The sequence below is a fragment of the Gossypium hirsutum genome, chromosome A06 (assembly GCF_007990345.1).
Source record: "Gossypium hirsutum isolate 1008001.06 chromosome A06, Gossypium_hirsutum_v2.1, whole genome shotgun sequence".
NCBI lineage: Eukaryota > Viridiplantae > Streptophyta > Magnoliopsida > Malvales > Malvaceae > Gossypium > Gossypium hirsutum.
The window spans coordinates 39,267,451-39,273,170 of record NC_053429.1 but is presented as its reverse complement, the minus strand read 5'-3'; the positions used below and the strand labels follow the sequence as shown (position 1 = coordinate 39,273,170).

The 5,720-nt window shown below is 40.2% G+C and overlaps 1 non-coding gene across 1 annotated transcript; it reads left to right on the top strand.

Moving 5' to 3' along the window:
- Positions 1–3,939: 3,939 nt before the first annotated feature.
- LOC121230956 (small nucleolar RNA R71) lies at positions 3,940–4,046 on the top strand. The gene has a single exon (XR_005929028.1). It is a non-coding gene; the product is annotated as a small nucleolar RNA R71 (small nucleolar RNA).
- The last annotated feature ends 1,674 nt before the right edge of the window (positions 4,047–5,720 follow it).

Genomic DNA, 5,720 nt, shown 5'->3' with positions numbered 1-5,720 from the left:
TCGGCGCTTTTCGATCATCCTCATGCTAAGCATGCTCGAGATGCCTTGTGGTGACATCTAGCCAATGAGGGTTAAGGATGATTCTTGGGCTGCGGTGCTGAGGAGCCCGAAGTGTTGAGCCAACTGAGTAACATAGGGGCCAATGGACATAAACCTCTTCCTATGGTGATCTGTCTGGTGCTGAATCGCGAGGGCGATGAAATACGCAAGGTCGATGACGTGCCCGTGCGACATACACCATAAAAAGTAGGCGCCGTGAGTATTGATGACGCTAGTGCTCTCTCACCTCCTCGTTATCATGTGAGCCAAAATGGCGTGTAAGTACCTCAAAGATGGTGAGAGAACTGATGCCTTGGAGCAGCTAGGATTGTAGGAGGCAACGCTAGGGGCCAAAGTGTGCTAACACTTTGAGGGAGAGAAGTGTATGTGGCCAGTGAGAGCATGTAGTTCATTCTCCTCCTTGAACTCCTCCGTATATAAGCCTAGTGCAGCACCGAACTCTAGGACGCTTAGCTGGCGGATTAATTCACCTAGGTGCAATTGGACCGTGTCGAGATCATCGTAGTTTGTCATTACAGTCTGAAGATGGAACATTGAGCATAGTTCCATCGTGAGCTCGTGGTATATTGGCTCGATGATCCCAAAGAACAGCTCCCAAGGGTCGGTGGTTAGGAGGGCCCGAATCATATCAGCCGACTGAACTTGTTCTACTGCAGCCCAGTCGATGCAGCGGCCCGCAATTAAAGGTCGGACCTGAAGTATTTGGAAAACTTCTTCTTGGGGGCCTTAGGGGAACTGCAGGAGAGGGTGATGAATTTTCATGGTTGGACCCGCAAAAGATGATGCTCCCTTCCTCTTCTTTGAAGCAGGTACGGTGATTTTCTTGCCTCGTGAAGACGACATGGTACCTGCAATCAAAACCATTAATTCATCTTGAGGAATGATTAAAGTAAAATGAAGACAAATTTCAAATAAAAAATCAGACTTTTAGCCACAACTACTAATATTAACCAAAAATAACCAACATAATTATTTTGATAGCATAATTTCGTGACATTATCATTGTAATGGCATGAGAATGGGCATAGTAATGACATGTGTATGATAAAAGAGTGAGGCTTTCCTAACAACTTGATGTAACATGAAATGTATGATAAATAATCTAATAATGCAGAAATAATGAACAAAATGGAAATAGTAAGAGAAAAATAAAGATTATTTTAAAAATAAAAATTAAAAATAAGTAGAATAAAGGTGAAAAGAGTAAACAAACGCTAAGGGAGAGAAATCGAAGCGTCAAAAATGGAGTTGGAGGCGGCACACGGGTGTGGCAGGGAGGGCGTGTGGACTTGCAGCAGCTAGGGTTAGGGTTTTTGAATAGGGAAGAAAGTGAATAGTGTAGAGTATTTATAGATTTTGGGCCACACAGCCATAGCACATGCCCGTGTTCCCTAATTTTTTCCCGTGTTTTTTGCGTTTTTCCTATTTGGGCACGCTTGAAATTTGTCCCACGCCTATGTTCCTTGGGAGTGTTAGTGCACACGGTCGTGTTGCACGACCGTGTCTAGCTTCGTTCACTTCTCCCACACCTGTGTATGCAAGCCCCACGCTCGTGTTAATTTGACAGGTTCGACCACAAGTGTTAGACACGGGCGTGTCTTACACCCGTGCTGTTTTAACAGGTTCATCCACGGTTGTTCCACACAGGCGTGTCGCACTCTCGTGTTGTTTTGTTAGGCTCGACCACGGCCATCTTGCATAGCTGTGGCGTTTTATCGTAGCCCGTTTTTGGGGAAATCTTTGCCCTATTTTCACACGACCCTAAGCATGCCCGTGTACTTGGCCGTGTCTCTGTGGAAAGCCTGTATTCAAGAGCTTCGTTAGTAAGTTAGTGCTTGGGTTGCCTCCCGAGAAGCGCTTATTTATAGTCTAAGCTCGACTTACCTCTCCGTTGAATGATCATGGTGGTTTGAGGAGTTTATACTCCTCATTCCTGCTATCAATCTCATCAAAATAAGGTTTTAAACGTGTGTTGTTTACCTTAAAAGTGCCAAACTTGGGATGACTCACCTCGACCGTACCGAATGGGAAAATGTTGAGTACTGTAAGAGGGATTTCTTCATTCGGTGTGGTAGCGATAATGTGGGGATTTGCGGCATCTAATAAGACTCTATCTCTAACCTTAAGTTGATTTGGAAGGGTATTGAGCTCATTCTGTCGTAGATTCGATTTGTCGGGTGTTCTCGGTTTATGCGTCTACCATTCATCTAGCTCCTCGATTTGTAGCCTTCGATCTTCATGAATAAGTCCTCTACTATTGCTTGAGAATGACTCATGTACTTCCTTCAGACTCATTTCTTGCAAAGAAGGTTGCACCATATTGTCAGTTTTAGTAGAATGGTTTAGACAATCACCTTAATTTCCAATGTGTTGCCGGAATTGCGAGCTTGAAGGGTGATTGTTTCATCTCCCACACGGAGTGTGAGTTCACCTGTGCCAACATCAATAATTGTTTTAGCAGTTGCTAAAAAGGGCCTTCCTAGAATTAAAGGAGTGTTGCTATCCTCCTCTATGTCTAGAACAATGAAGTCAACGGGAAATATAAATTTATCAATTTTAACTAGCACATCTTCAATAATACCCCTAGGGAATCTTATAGTTTTATCTGCTAATTGAATTCTCATCCTAGTCTATTTGGGTTTCTCGAGACCTAGTTGCTTAAATATTTTGTATGGCATGACGTTGATACTAGCCCCTAAATCAGCTAATGCATTATTAACATCTAAACTACCAATTAAGTAAGGAATCGTAAAACTCCCTGGATCTTTTAATTTGTTCAGTAGCTTATTTTGTAGAATAGCTGACCACACTGCGTTTAGCTCCACATGCGACGCCTCGTCCAACTTTTGCTTATTTGCTAAAAGCTCCTTTAAAAATTTCATTACGTTTGGCATCTACGACAGCGCTTCAATAAACGGTAAGTTAATGTGTAAATTTTTTAAGAGTTTAAGGAATTTACCAAAATATTCATCTAAGCGGTCTTTCCTTGTCGCGTTGGGATATGGCACACGAGGTTTATATTTGACATTCACTGATTTGTTTTTATTATGACCTACCTCACCTTGACCTTTACTTACCACAGTTTCTTGCCTCGGTTCTGGTTCAGGCTCAAAGACTCCTTCGTCATCTTGAATATTAATTGCGTTGAGCTGTTCACTTGGGTTGGGTTCAGTATTACTTGGCAAGCTACCTTGTGGTCGTTCAGAGATTAGTTTGGAAAGCTGGCCTATCTGAGTTTCGAGCCCTTGGATCGACGCTTGTTGATTTTTAAGTGTTGTCTCGGTGTTCTAAAAACGGGTTTCTGACATCCATATAAAATTTGAGAGCATCTCTTCAAGGTTCAGTTTTTTTTTCCTGTTGATAGGGTGGTTGTTGAAAACCCAGAGGATGTTGTGGTCTTTGATTTCCTTGAACACCCCACGAAAAATTGGGGTGGTTCCTCCAACCTGCATTGTAAGTGTTACTATATGGGTTATTTTGGGATCGAGAGTTATTGTTACCCATATATTGGACTTGTTCCTCCTCGATGCTAGGGTTGAAGGGTTGATACTCTGTGCATGCTCCTCCTCCATTCGTCTCACACCTCATTACTGGATGTACCTGAGTAGAACCAAGTAAACCATCAATCTTTTTTTATTTAGAAGTTCTACCCGATTTGACAGCATTGTAACTAAATTGACATTATAAACGCCTACTGTTTTAGTTGGCTTAGTCCTCATGACTTGCCACTGATAGTTATTCAGTGACATCTCCCCTATAAACTCATAGGCATCTTCAGGTGTTTTATTATTGATGGTTCCGCCAACGGCTACGTCAACCATTTGTCGAGTCGAAGGATTCAGGCCATTATGGAACGTTTGCACCTATAGCCAAAGCGGTAACCCATGGTGAGGGCACCTTCTCAGTAAGTCTTTGTATCTCTCCCATGCATCGTAAAGAGTTTCTAAGTCCATCTGCACAAACGAAGAGATATCATTACGTAATTTAGCCGTTTTAACCGGTGAAAAATATTTTAATAGAAATTTTTCGGTTATTTGTTCCCAAGTAGTGATTGACCCTCGTGGTAATGAGTTCAACCACAGTTTAGCTTTGTTTCTCAATGAAAAAGGGAATAACCGAAGATGAATGGCATCACCAGAAACACCATTAATTTTAAATGTATCGCATTGTTCCAAGAAGTTTACTAAGTGAGTGTTGGGATCCTCATCCTATAAACCATCAAACTGAACAAATTGCTATATCATTTGAATAGTGTTAGGTTTTAGTTCAAAAGTATTTGCAGCTACAGCAGGTCTAACTATGCTCGATTCAGTTCCTGTTAAAGAAGGTTTAGCATAATCATACATAGTACGTGGAGCAGGATTTTGATTAACCGCAATTGCAGGAGGTAGCTGATTGTCTTGGTTTTCAGCCATCTCTTCGGTTATGGGTTGAGTATCGTCCTCTTGCTTGTTCTCTGTGTATCTTAAGCTTCGCCTTATTTCTCTTTGGTTTCTGCAAACTGTGCGATCGATTTCTTCATCAAAAAGTAGTGGTCCTTCCAGTCATAAACTATAAAAACCTGCCAAGAGAAAGAAAAAATAAATTAATAAATAATAATAATAAATGAAAATTAAATTGCAAGAAAAATAAATGGCTAAAGTAATAAAAATTGAGCGTTCCTAATATCTTAGTTCCCCGGCAACGGTGCCAAAAACTTGATCGCGTGATTTCGTGATAGATTTTAAATATTTATAATTAATCATTCTTGAAACTAACTATTATCGCAATGTAGGCAAGTGTACCTATCGAACTGTAGTATAGTTTTAGCAAGACCGGATTGTCGAACCCACAGGAACTAAAAGTACTAGTAATGACTGTCTTTTTATTATCTAGCCTAAGAATAAAGAGGTTTTTGTTTTAACTAGCTAATTATCTAAACTAGGAATTCATAGAGAATAGAATTGGGGAATTGCTTTTGGGAAAATCGATTGAATTAAGACAATACCTAAGGAAAAATCCACCTAGACTGTACTTGTTATTTTGGCTCCGAATTGGACGATTTATTCATTTAACTTGTTCCGTATAGATCCCTAAGTTATGTTATTATCCCTATTCAAGAATAATAACGTCTAATCCCTAGATTGAATAATTGAGACATTTCTCTAATTAAGACCCTAGGGTTGCATTAACTCGATCTATAGATCCCCTTATTAGGTTTCACCCTAATCCGGTAAAATCTTGTCACCTTATGTCTAGGTGCACAAACAACTCCACTTAATTATGATAAAGGTACTCTTAGACAGGGTCTATTCCTCCTCTGAATAAGAGCTTATATTGAATCAGCATCCTGGGATATCAAAACAAGGATTAAGAACACATAATTAAGAACAAGTTAAATATTTACCATACAATTCGGAAATAATAACAAGATTCGTCTTAGGTTTCATTCCCTTTAGGTATTTAGGGGTTTTAGTTTATAACTAAATAAGAAAACATCTCAGAATAATAAAGAATACAAAACATAAAGAAAACCCAAAACTCCTCAAAGGGAAATTGATGAGAGATCTTCAGTCTTGATGGTGAATCCGGCTTCTGAGATGGATCAATCGGCTTCCTTAGAGTAATTCCTTACTCCCTATTCTGTGCCTCCCTTTTCTTCCTCCTCTAGGGTGTATTTA